The sequence below is a fragment of the Coenobita brevimanus genome, chromosome 25, assembly GCF_032717465.1.
Source record: "Coenobita brevimanus isolate Jiangsu-jjx chromosome 25, ASM3271746v2, whole genome shotgun sequence".
In the NCBI taxonomy this organism is placed as follows: domain Eukaryota; kingdom Metazoa; phylum Arthropoda; class Malacostraca; order Decapoda; family Coenobitidae; genus Coenobita; species Coenobita brevimanus.
This window is the reverse complement of record NC_136978.1, coordinates 44,377,630-44,389,762: the sequence shown is the minus strand read 5'-3', so window position 1 is coordinate 44,389,762 and position 12,133 is coordinate 44,377,630. Positions and strand designations below refer to the sequence as shown.

The following is a 12,133-nucleotide window of genomic DNA, read 5'->3' as shown; positions in this document are numbered from 1 at the left end:
CTTTGTATTGTTCTCTTGCAATTGACTTTCATTTTTTTTTTTATTACTCATTCATTCCTGTCTCTCTGTATTTCTTCTGTTCATTGATTTAGTTGGTCTATTTTCTAGATTTTTCTAATATTCTTTTACTCTTAATTTCTTTTTTAAGCTAGAGTCTTGTTTTTATCTTTACCTTTTTTTAACGTTCGTCCTTTTTTGTCTTTTCTCTTTATGTTCATCTATAACCATAACATTTTCACTCCATCTTTCCTTCCTTTTTCTTTACTTTTTTCTCTGCTTTTATTCTCTCTCCTTTCTTTGACTTCCTTTCCTCCTCCTTCCTTATTTCCTGTTTCCTTTCTTTTCTTCTTCCTCTTCATTTTTTCCTCCTATTTCTCTTTTACATTTTCTGTTATTTTTCTTGATATATCTGTTTATTTTTGTTTTTTACTTTCACATTTTCCTCCTCCTTCTCACTCCTCCTCCTCCACTACCACCACCACTTTTTCCTTTTCTCCTCCTTCTCCTCCACTCTTCCTCTTTCTCCAGTCTTTTCGTTTTACATAGTCTTTTCCTTCCTTGTATCCTTCTTCTCTTCCTAATTTTAATTCGTCTATTACTCTTCTTCCACTTCATTTTCTCTTTCGTATTCATATAACCTTTCTCTTGTTCTCCTGCTAATTGCTCTTCTTTTCTCCCTATTCCTTTCTTTCATCCTTCCTCTCTTTCTTGTTTCCATCCTTACTTATTTCTGCACCAGGCCTTCTTCCATTTTCTCCTTCCTTCCATTCTTTAAGTTCTCTCTTTTCCTTCCTGGTTCCATTCCCTCCATCCTTGGTCTCTTTCCTTCCCTCCTTTCCTTCCCTCTCTACTCTCTTTCTTCGTTCTTTCTTTCCTTCTTTCATTTCGTTCCTTTCTCCCTTCATCCCTTGGTTCTTTCCTTCCTTCTTCTCCTTCCCTCCTGCTCTCTTCTTCATTCTTTCTTTCCTTCTCTCCTTCTGTTCCTTCCCCTTCATCCTTCGTTCTTTCCCTTCGTTCTTTCCTTCCCTCCTTCCTTCCTTCATTTTGATTTCTTCCCTTTCTATCAACTAGTTCTCATTTTCTTCATGATATTCTTCCTCCTCCTCATTATTATTATTATTTTTTTTTTCCACACTGCCAGTTCGTTTTAAACTCTCATATTCATATAGAAGAGCAGAGAGAGAGAGAGAGAGAGAGAGAGAGAGAGAGAGAGAGAGAGAGAGAGAGAGAGAGAGAAACTATTTGAGATGTAACGTAAGCAGCGAAGAAAAAATCTAAGTCGACAGGAGAGGTGTGTGAGTGAGTGTGTGTATGTTGTGTGTGTGTGTGTGTGTGTGTGTGTGTGTGTGTGTGTGTGTGTGTGTGTGTGTGTGTGTGTGTGTGTGTGTGAGTGAGTGTGTGTGTGTGTGTGTGTGTGTGTGTGTGTGTGTGTGTGTGTGTGTGTGTGTGCGCATGTTCTTACCTTAATTGTTTTATTTACCTATAATTGTATCTTTACAGGAATGAGTCAAGCTCTGTACTGTCCCGTGTCTTAAACCATATTTATCGTACATATCCTTAAATTTGTGAATTGTTTTGGCACTTGCACTATTTCATTCGGTAGTGCATTCCATTGATCAATTGTCTCTGTTTGGGAAACTGAATTTCCTTACGTCTTTATCACTCTCTCTTCTTATGCAGTTTTTTGCAGTGTCCTCTTGCTGATGCTTCTCCATATGTTAAGTAATCATTTTATGTCTATTTTCTCCTTCCTGATATGCACTTATATATAGCATTATCATGTCACCTCTTTTCCTTCTCTCCTGTAGTGTTGGTAGATTCAGTTTATTTAGTCTTTCTTTCGTAGCTTAGGTCCCTTAAGCTTGGTATCCATCTTGTAGCGGCCCTTTGAACTTTTTTCAATCTTGTATCTATGTGCTTTTTGAGATGAGGACTCCAGGACTACTGATGCATATTCCAGGAGTTGGTCTAATGAATGATGTTATTATCCTTCTTAGCTTGTGTCTTCATTTATGTAATGTGAATGCTATTTATCTCATATTTGCCAAAGCAGATGTATACATGTTCCATATTTTCTCACTGATGTGGTTCAGCCGGAGGTAGTCTGTTATTGATAATCACACCTAGGTCTTTCTCTCTTTCTGAAGTGTGTTTAGGGTTTTATTTCCTAACTTATAATCCCAATCAGGATCTTTTTCCCACTTTTATCAAACTTGATTACATTAGACACTTGTCCACACATTGAATTCCATTTGCCATGTACTACCTCCATTCATGAAGTTTATTTAATTCTTCTCCTTGTGCTCTTTTACAAGAGTCTGTGTTAGTAATTCTCCTTTTGTATTTTTGCATCATCTGCAAACATATCTCCAGATAGCTCTCATTCCCAGTGTTACTGTTTATATCATTTATATACACTAAAACACACGATTGGTGCCAACACTGAACCCTAGTGGTACTCCACTACTCACTTCTTTCAGCATGATGAGTAGTTTTCCTCTTAGTTCACTGTTTTTTCTCATTTCTCTTTTTATGAGAAAGTCTTGCATCCAACAAAACAGTTTGCCTCGAATTCCTCCTGGATTGGTACAAAGTTTCCATAAGGAAGTCTTTGGTGTGGTACTGGTGTCAAGAAGCTTTTCTTTGAAATCTAAATAGATACTGTCCACCCATCCCCTTCCCTTTTCTGTATTGTGTTTGTTACTCTGTCATAGTAGCTCAACAGATTAGTAAACACATGATTTTTCCTATTCTGAAACCAAACTGTCTTTCAATGTTATCATACTGTGTTAACTTCTAGATGAATTTACCCAAGCTTTTCTTATAAGGCTTTTCCTAATACCTTGCTTACAACACTGGTCAGTGATACTGGTCGGTAGTTGAGTGGATTTTGTCTATTTCCTTTTCTTGAATAAAAGGGACAATATTTGCTTTTTTCCAAATATCAGGTAGTTTACCTTGACTCCAAAGGATTTCTTGAAAATTAAAAATAATGGTTTACTTAACTCCTTTGCACATTCTCGTAGTACCCATGTGCATGAAATTTCATCAGGACCACTTATGCTTTTCCTCTGTCTACAATCTGTACTTAACTCCCTCCTGTATTACTTTTTCTGCTATTTGTATATCTGGTAGTATGTGTGGACATGCATGTTCACACATAGTCCATCTCTCAAAATTTTTTTCTTCTGTAAAAACTAATTGGAAATTCTTTATTTAGTTAGCTTCACAAATATCTTTCTCTTGTGTATAAGTGATCTCCTTCGTCCGTAATTGTTTGTATTATATCTTTTACTTTGGTTTTTGCTTCTGATATAGCTGTAAAACAGCTTTTGGTTCATCACTACTTTTATTTATTGTATCCTCCTCAAACTGTTTTTGGGCTTCCCTCCTTATTCTTGTATAATCACGTTTCTTGCCTGTTTGCTAATTATTATACGTCCCTTTCACTATTATGTCTTCTGTATCTATTCCACAACAAATCTCTTCTTTCTTTTGAAATTTTTTACATTCTGTATTGAACCATTTTCTGTATTTTCTTATCTGCTTCTTTGTGTTGTGGGATGTACCTTCTGGACTCCTATTTTCATAAAATTCTTTTACAGAACTTTTTATATACAAAGCATTACAAATATCTTGTCCTCACTAAGCTCATTTTACCAATCAACTTCTAAGAAATACTTCTTTATAGGTCTTGATAATTTCCCTTTTTACTAGTTTAGGCTCTTTTTTGCCTTTAACTGTCATTGCAACTTGTTTACTATGTCATATGCTATCCTGAAGTTATAATTTAGTAGCATTCTCCGCATGATCAAGCTTTTGCCAAGTGGAGGTTGATATATATTAAACTGTCAATATCATTTTCTTGCCCATAGTAAATATTAGATCTAGCATACTGAAGGTACATCAAGTCCCTCTTTTTTCTGGTGGTTTCCCTCACACATGTTGCGTTAGGAAGAACTCTTGTACGAGATCCAGGAGCTTTTGGTCCCAACAGCTTTCTTGGGCTAATTATGCCCATTGTTAGAGTATTCCAATTTATATTTGTATTGAAATCCCCAGTTAGTATAATTCTTTCCGATTTCTCTTCCATTTTATGTAGCACATGATCTTAAAAGCTCTGAATTGTACTCCTCTGCCAGGTCCTCATATATTCATCTCTTTCCCATGTGTTTTTGATTCTGGGTGGCATGTACAAAATTGGCATAAGTAATTATCTTTACCTTCAGATGTGTTGATCTCTACTGCAATCAGTTCTACTTGTGATGGTATATCTAGTTTTATTTCATCGACTTATTAGATTTTTCTTAGTTAATATTATAATTCACTCACTCCTTTTTTTCAAATTTCTGTCTCTTCTCCAATATGATTGGTATTTCCTCTAAGTTTAGTATGTCTTTGGATATCCTTTTGAGTGTGTTAATTTTGTTTCCAGTTAGGCATATTATTTTGTGGTTTCATTTTCTCTGACAATCCCATTCATCTCTAGTAATTTAGATACCATTCCATCCATATTTGAGTACATCAACTTTATCATCTTGTTTGCAATATACTTGTCATGACATGGTTCTACTACCTTCACTCCTTTTTATTCCATCCTTTTTGTGTACCACTCGTACCTGCAATCCTATTACTTTGTAACAAAAAATTTTATCTTCTTAAAAGCTTTCTTCTGATATTCCCTCATTTTTTGTTTTTGCTTCCTCCCTTTTCTCTTTCAGTAATTCCAGATTTCCTCTTGTGTTAGGCATCTTTTTATCCATATTACATTTTGAACTCCCCTTTTTTCCATGCTAAGATTCTTTGCATTTTTTAGTATCTCTTCCACAGTGCTTACACTCTGGAAAGTCACCTTTTAGAGGTCTTGTCACTTGCTTTCTCTCATATTTCCCTAACCTTTTTGTGTGTCCTCATATGTCTTTACTACAGATTTCCTCTGATACTTCTTTCCAGTAAGCTCATTACATTTCCATCTCCTTTTAAATGTCTTCTTGTGATCTTATTTTTACTTCTTCCTCTTACTATATACCAGTGATTACCACTATAGATTTGTTTATATCTAATGAATCTCTGAAGCTAACTTTGAGGTTGTTTTGGATTATCTTTTCACTTCCTTTTTAATGCTTTTTTCCTCCACCCTTGTTTCTAAGTCTTCTTCTTTTACTTTCCACCATGTTCAGCATACGTCAGGATTTCCACATCATTTTTGTAGCTTTGCACAGCTTCATTCACCTGTGTTATCTTCTCCTCAATGTATCACTGCTCTGTGGTCCATAAGACTGTTTACTTGCCCAATTGTCTCTGTTCTTCATTTTTGAACTCTTCCATAACACTCTCATGACTGACTACTGTACTTGCCATTTCACTCATTTTCTTCTTCCTAAGTGTACTCAATTCCCACTGTTAGTTCACTGATGGTTTGTGTCATTCTTATTGGCCTCTCTTCCTAGTTTTTCTATTTCTTCCTTTTGCAAGATTCATCTGCTTCTTTATTTCATCAATTTCATTTTTGAAGAGCTTCATTTTCTTATAGTTTGTTTACACGTTCCTTTCAACCAGTCTATTACAGTGGGTCTCCACTTGAACCAGTTCTTGGTAGGAAATCATCATTTTGCTTTTAAACTTTATCCCTTTTCTTTTTCCAGATTTGCTTTAACTTTAAAGTATGTATCCATTTTGCAATACTAAAAGTGCAAAATATGTACTTACAATCCCCGTGTTGTTGTAGTCTAAACAATACCTCCAGCTGACTCGAAGTGTATTGAAAAACTTTCGTCTTGCTTTCTCTTTCCTGTTTGAACAAGTCTTGTTTTAAACTTATTATTTTTCTCACACTTTTAATAATGAAAAATCATTTAGTCTAACCTGGCGTACAGAGCCTTGACTCATACAAAGATACTAGGCCCATTTAGGTAATGCACCACCTGGCCGTGTTGGTTCGGTACGGAGCGCCGATGTCTCACGTCCGCCTCGGTTGAATCCCCGTGTGTGTGTGTGTGTGTGTGTGTGTTCCATTTCTCCATGCTCGTGGTTGGTAAGTCTCGGAGGAGAAAAGCTACTTTCTCTCTCTCTCTCTCTCTCTCTCTCTCTCTCTCTCTCTCTCTCTCTCTCTCTCTCTCTCTCTCTCCCTCTCTCTCTCTTACTCACGGACCAGGAAAAAAACAAGAAAAACACAGTAAAAAAAACAGTAAAGGAAAAAAAGCCTGGTTGCCTGATATGTATTTGTAGGGGATTGAGGGAAAGGGGTGGGTACACACACACACACACACACACACACACACACACACACACACACACACACACGGGGTAAAGAAATAGCAGTAATTTGTGTGCACAATAGAGAGACTGAGCGACTGAAATTACTCTGAACTGCACCGTTACTGTGAATAGATAGATAGGGAGATAGATAGATAGATAAACAGATAGGAAAGAAAAAAGCTGGGTCGATTGGTAGATAGAGAGATGGATGTACAGACAGATGGCTAGATAGATAGACAGATGGGCAGATAGATAGACAGACAAATGGATAGACTGATATGAATGGATGGATATGGATGGATGGATAGGTAGATAGATATGGAGAGAGAGAGAGAGAGAGAGAGAGAGAGAGAGAGAGAGAGAGAGAAGGAGAGAGAGAGAGAGAGAGAGAGCTGAGGGGAGGAGGGAGGCACTGAAATATATGGCAATGAATCAATGGATGGGTAGGTACTTCAGTGATTAGGTAAGACAGAAAAACTGATGGATAGATAAACAAATAGATAGATAAGCTGACAGATAAATGCAGACAGACAAATAAACACAAAAATACATTAATAGTTTGATAGATGGATATAGATAGATAGACAAAAATGCGTAGACAGAAAAGTAGACAGATAGACTGATAGACAGATAATAGTATTGTGCATAATGTCGGCACAGACAAGTAAATGGTCAGGTAGGTGGTTGAGGCATTCAGTAGGAGGTGGGTGGATGTGGCGTGTTTGCAGGAAGTCCGGTACAGGGGTGGATCAGCCAGAAAGATTGTTGGGAAGGACTGTTACTATAAGTTGTTTTGGCAGGGGGGACAGACGGATATGGGGGTGTTGATGTGATGGTTGCAGAGAAATGGGTGGAATATGTTATGAATGTTATAAGAGTAAGCGATAGGATGTTGGTTGTGAAAATTCTGTTCGGCAGAAAGATAACTGCAATTATATCGGCATATGCTCCGCAGGCAGGATTGGATGAAGTAGAGAAAGATAGATTTTGGAATGATTTTATATGTGTAGTAGGTGGTATGCGGGATGATGAGATAGTGGTTTTGGGAGGGGACTTAAATGGTCGTGTAGGTGAAGCAGCACAAGGTTATCAAGGAGCACATGGGGGATGTGCGTATGGTATAAGAAATGCGGAAGAGGAAATGATGCTCGAGTTTGGGGAGGCAACGGACATGATTGTGTGTAACACATATTTTAGGAGAAGAGAGAGTAGGTTAATTAAGTATGAGTCTGGGGGAAATAGCAGTCAGATAGATTATTTTCTGGTTAGGACGGCTGACAGTAGGTTAGTGAGGGATGTTAAAGTTATAGGAAGTGACTAGTGTTTGCAGCAGCACAAACTATTGATCTGTGATATGGTGCTTAAAGAACGAGTGGTGAAAAAGAGGACTTATGTACCTAGGAGGAAAATATGGAAGCTGGAAAACCAAGTAGTAAGGGATGCCTTCTATAGCGAGATGAGGAGAGTGGTGGCTGAACAGGGAGCCATAGACAGAGACGTTAATGAACAGTACAGAGCCCTGAAGAACAATCTCTTGAGAGTTACTGATGTAATATGCTGTTGGACAAGAGGCCCACCAAGACATAAAGTAACTTGGTGGTGGGATGAGGTCGTAGAAGCTGCAGTTAAGGAGAAAAGAAGGCTTTTCCTGGAATGGAAGAAGGGTGGTAGCAAGGAGGAATACTTGGCTGCCAAGCGTAGGCCTAGAAGAGAGGTGTACAGGGCGAAGTCTGAGTCACAGAGACTTTTACTTGATAACCTAAATCATGGGGAAAGGAATAATATGATATTTAAGGTGGCAAATCAGATGAAGATTGATAATCGGGATATTATAAGTGAGCAGTGTGTGAAGAATGATGAAGGAAGGGTAGTGATGAACAGTGAGGATATTAAAGATGAATGGAGAGAGCATTATAGCCGGTTGCTGAATGAGGAGTTTGACTGGGACAGGGAAGGTTTGGAGCCAGCAGATCCAGTGTTTGGCCCTTGGCCTTTGATTGATGCTGCTACTGTGAGTGAGGCAATGGGCAGGATGAAGGTAAGGAAGGCAGCAGGTGTGTCTGGGTTGACTGCCGAAATGTTGAAGGCCTCAGGAGATATAGGGGTGAGGTTAGTCACTGACCTGATAAATACTCGTATGATTATTTATGTGTGTGTTGTTCCAGATGATTGGCTGAAGAGTATAATTGTAAATTCGTATAAAGGGAAGGGTGATGCCCTGGAAAGAGGAAATTATAGAGGTATAGAGCTTTTACATCCGAAAATGAAGGTAATGGAGAGAGTTTTTAAAGGTATGATTAGAGAAAGAGTGAATATAAATGAGATGCAGTTTGGGTTTATGCCAGGTAGGGGGACTACTGATGCCATATTCATTGTTCAACAGCTTTAGGGAAAATATGTTGGTAAGAAAAGGGATCTGTATTTTGTTTTTGTTGATTTGGAAAAGGCCATTGACAAAGTCCCTAGAGAGGGGGTGAAGTGGGCAATGAGAAAGCTTGGCTTGGAGGAGTGGCTGGTTGGGGTGGTTATGGCTATGTATGTGGGTGTTCGCACCCAGGTAAGAGTGAATGGATATTTGAGTGATGAGTTTTCCATGAACGTTGGTGTGCATCAGGGGTCAGCTTTGAGTCCCATGTTGTTTATCGTGGTACTTGAAGCCCTTTCACGTGACTTCAGAAACGGACTCCCGTGGGAGATGTTGTATGCTGATGCCTTGGTGTTGACTGCAGAGAACGAAAGGGAGGCGGAGGAAATATTAGGAAGTGGAGAGATGGTATGGGGCACAAGGGCTGAAGGGTAAATTCGGATAAAACAAAAGTGATGATATCTAGGGTTCTTGGCGGCACTGTCAAAGACGAGGGAGAGTGGCCATGTGCAGTTTGCCACAAGGGCGTGGGAAGTAATTCCATCTTGTGCGGTGTTTGTGATAAATGGGTGCCCAAGATGTAGTGGTATCAGAGGTAGACTGAGAGATAATGCTGATTTTATGTGTGCGGCGTGTCGGGGAGAGCAGATGGAGATTGTCAGGCGTGAAAGGATTGAACTTGCTGGTGAATATCTTGAGTGCGTGGAAGAGTTTTGTTATTTGGGAGACGTTGTGTGCTGGAGGTGGGGCTAGAGCTAGCTCTGTGGCTAAGGTGAGAAGTGCTTGAAAGAACTTCAGGGAGCTCTTGCTCTCCTGACATAGAGAGGACTCTCCCTACGTGTTAAGGGGTCTTTGTATGCAGCATGTGTTAGGAGTGTAATGCTGTATGGTAGTGAGACCTGGGCAGTAAAGGAGGAGTATAGTCGCAGGCTCTGACGTACAGAAATGACAATGATTAGGTGGATGTGCAGTGTGTCCCTGCGTCCAAGGTCTGAGGGGGCTGGGTTTACGATGGAAGAGTTGAGAGGTAGGATGGGACTGGAGTGTATTGGTGTTGTGGTGAGGAGAGGTAGATTGAGATAGTTTGGGCATGTGGAGAGGATGGGGAATGATAATTGGGTGGGGAAGGTGAGAAGTGTTAATATTGAGGATGGGGTTATGAGAGTAGACCGAGAAAGACATGGGACGAGGTCACGAAGTGTGACCTCAGGGTTAAGTGACTGAACAGGAAGGCTGCAATAGATCGTGCAGCTTGGAGAGCCGCCATTAGATGACCAAGGCCGACGCATGCAAGCATGTTGGAGCCTTTAAAAACGAAACGAAACGAAACGTAGGTAAAGAGACAGACAGATAGATAGGTAGATAGATATAGTATTGTATCAATTAATGGCTCATTTCAGGAGCTAAGAATAACTGTAGGAAAAATCCAAAATTATCACATTGGCATAAAGTGGAATTTGATAATATTATTAAGCTTCGCCATATATAGGCTATGTATCATTATTTTTTTCACTTTCACTTTTTTCCCTTAGATCTTGATGGTATTATACATGAAGGTACCCTTGAGTTGGCCAAGTACTTGCGCCAAATATAAATGTCCTTGGTTTATTTTTTAAGGTCATATAAAGATTTTTTGTGCAAAAATTGCATATTTGAAATTGAAATATCTCAGAAGCTAATTGAGATGCAGCTGTTTAGTTGAAAATCCTAAGATAAAAAAAAGTTTGCTGAGATTTTTGGGTGAATATTTTGCCATTTAGCCTAGTGGAAAGTACCGAATTCAAATCTGATCAGTGTTTTCCTTGTAACACGTTTTAATGAAAACCACAAAGGCTGTAAAGCTGTAACTTTACAGAAATATAGCTGTGGTCCCTCTGATTATCTCCTAATCTTAATATCCCCGAATCAGTACTACGTGGTCTGCCCGCGTGCTGTACTAAGGAAGCTCCCTTCATCTGTCACCGAGGGAATAAATACCGCCAGATAGACGGTGTAGCTATGGGTTCTCCTCTGGGAGTGCTGCTGGCAAAATTTTTCATGGGATGCATCGAGAATGAAGTGTCCAGCAAGAGAGAGAAACCAGACATCTGCTGCAGGTATATCGACGATATTTTTATTAACAGTAGCAGCGAAGAGCACACTGAACACCTCAGGCTCCACCTGCAAGAGATCTCAGGCCTTACTTTCGCCATAGAAAATAGTGTTGATGGAACGATGCCATTTCTCGATGTTCTTGTGAAGCAAGATGAATACTCCTTCAACACTGATGTCTACGTGAAGGCAACGAACCCTGGCCACTGCCTATATGGTGGTAGTGAGTGCCCACAGAGATATAAGGACTCAACCATAGGTGCCTACATCCGAAGAGCACTCACTCACTGCAGCTCTTGGCAACTACATAGTACACAAAGAAACCGAACGCTCTACACAAGTATTAATCAACAATTCCTTCTCTAATGAAAGAAAAACATTCTGGAGCCGAATGCTAATCGTCCACCAGAATATGCTGTTGGCCAAGTTCAAGATTTTGGCCATATCTTGATACCCTGAAGGTTTCATGTTGATAGCTCAAGCCGCTCATGAGATATAATGGGAACACACACACACACACACACACACACACACACACACACACACACACACACACACACACACACACAGAGGCAGGCAAAAACATTATCGCTCCGCCTTCTAAAGGCTGGCTATAATAAAGACAACAACAGACAAAGAAGGAAAATCATTGATAACTGGTACAAGAATAACGACAGAAACCACGAGAAAGAGGATGACATCAACATTTACTACAAAGCCACCTTCTCAACAGCTTACAAGGAAGAACAAAGAAGTATAAAACAAATAGTGAAGCCAAATGTGAAGCCATTAAACCCCGAAAAGAGACTCCACCTGGTAATATACTACAGGAGTAACAAGACCAGTCACCTGCAACTAAAGAACAACCCCAGCCAGGAGAGAGACATACTTTAGTGGTCGCATGTTGTCTACAGGTTTACAGTACTTGTCAACGAGGGAACTGCGAAGTCCTTCCTCTACCTATGTGGCATGATGACCATAAAACTGTCTCGACGCCTGAGTTACCACCTTACAGCTGGAGCACCGAAAACCACCTTAAACTTGAACAGGGTATTGCCCTTGCACGGAAAATACTGGAAGAAAACACAGAAATTTTAACTATATGTGAAGATGTAAGACGCCTTCCCTTACTAGAAGCACAGAGTATCAAAGAACTAAACCCCAAACTCAATACACAAGCTGAAGATCTCCAAGCCCTCCCACGCTTACGGCGACCACACCCCGATTACAACAACCAATGAGGATCAAGTACACACAGGTGTCCCATCCAGAACACGGATTAAATAGCGCCCACCTCACCTGCTCCAGGCATTCTCACCTCAGTCACGGAGGAAGAAACATCCATCTACCAAGGCTACTGGAGAAGGGTTAAGAGACCAGAAATCGCGATCCAGCAAGAAAATAAATGGACGGAAGAAA

General features: G+C 39.7%; 1 pseudogene; it reads left to right on the top strand.

Moving 5' to 3' along the window:
* LOC145393836 (uncharacterized) overlaps positions 1 to 11,955 on the top strand; it is a 12,458-nt pseudogene extending 503 nt beyond the window's left edge.
* Positions 11,956 to 12,133: the final 178 nt, after the last annotated feature.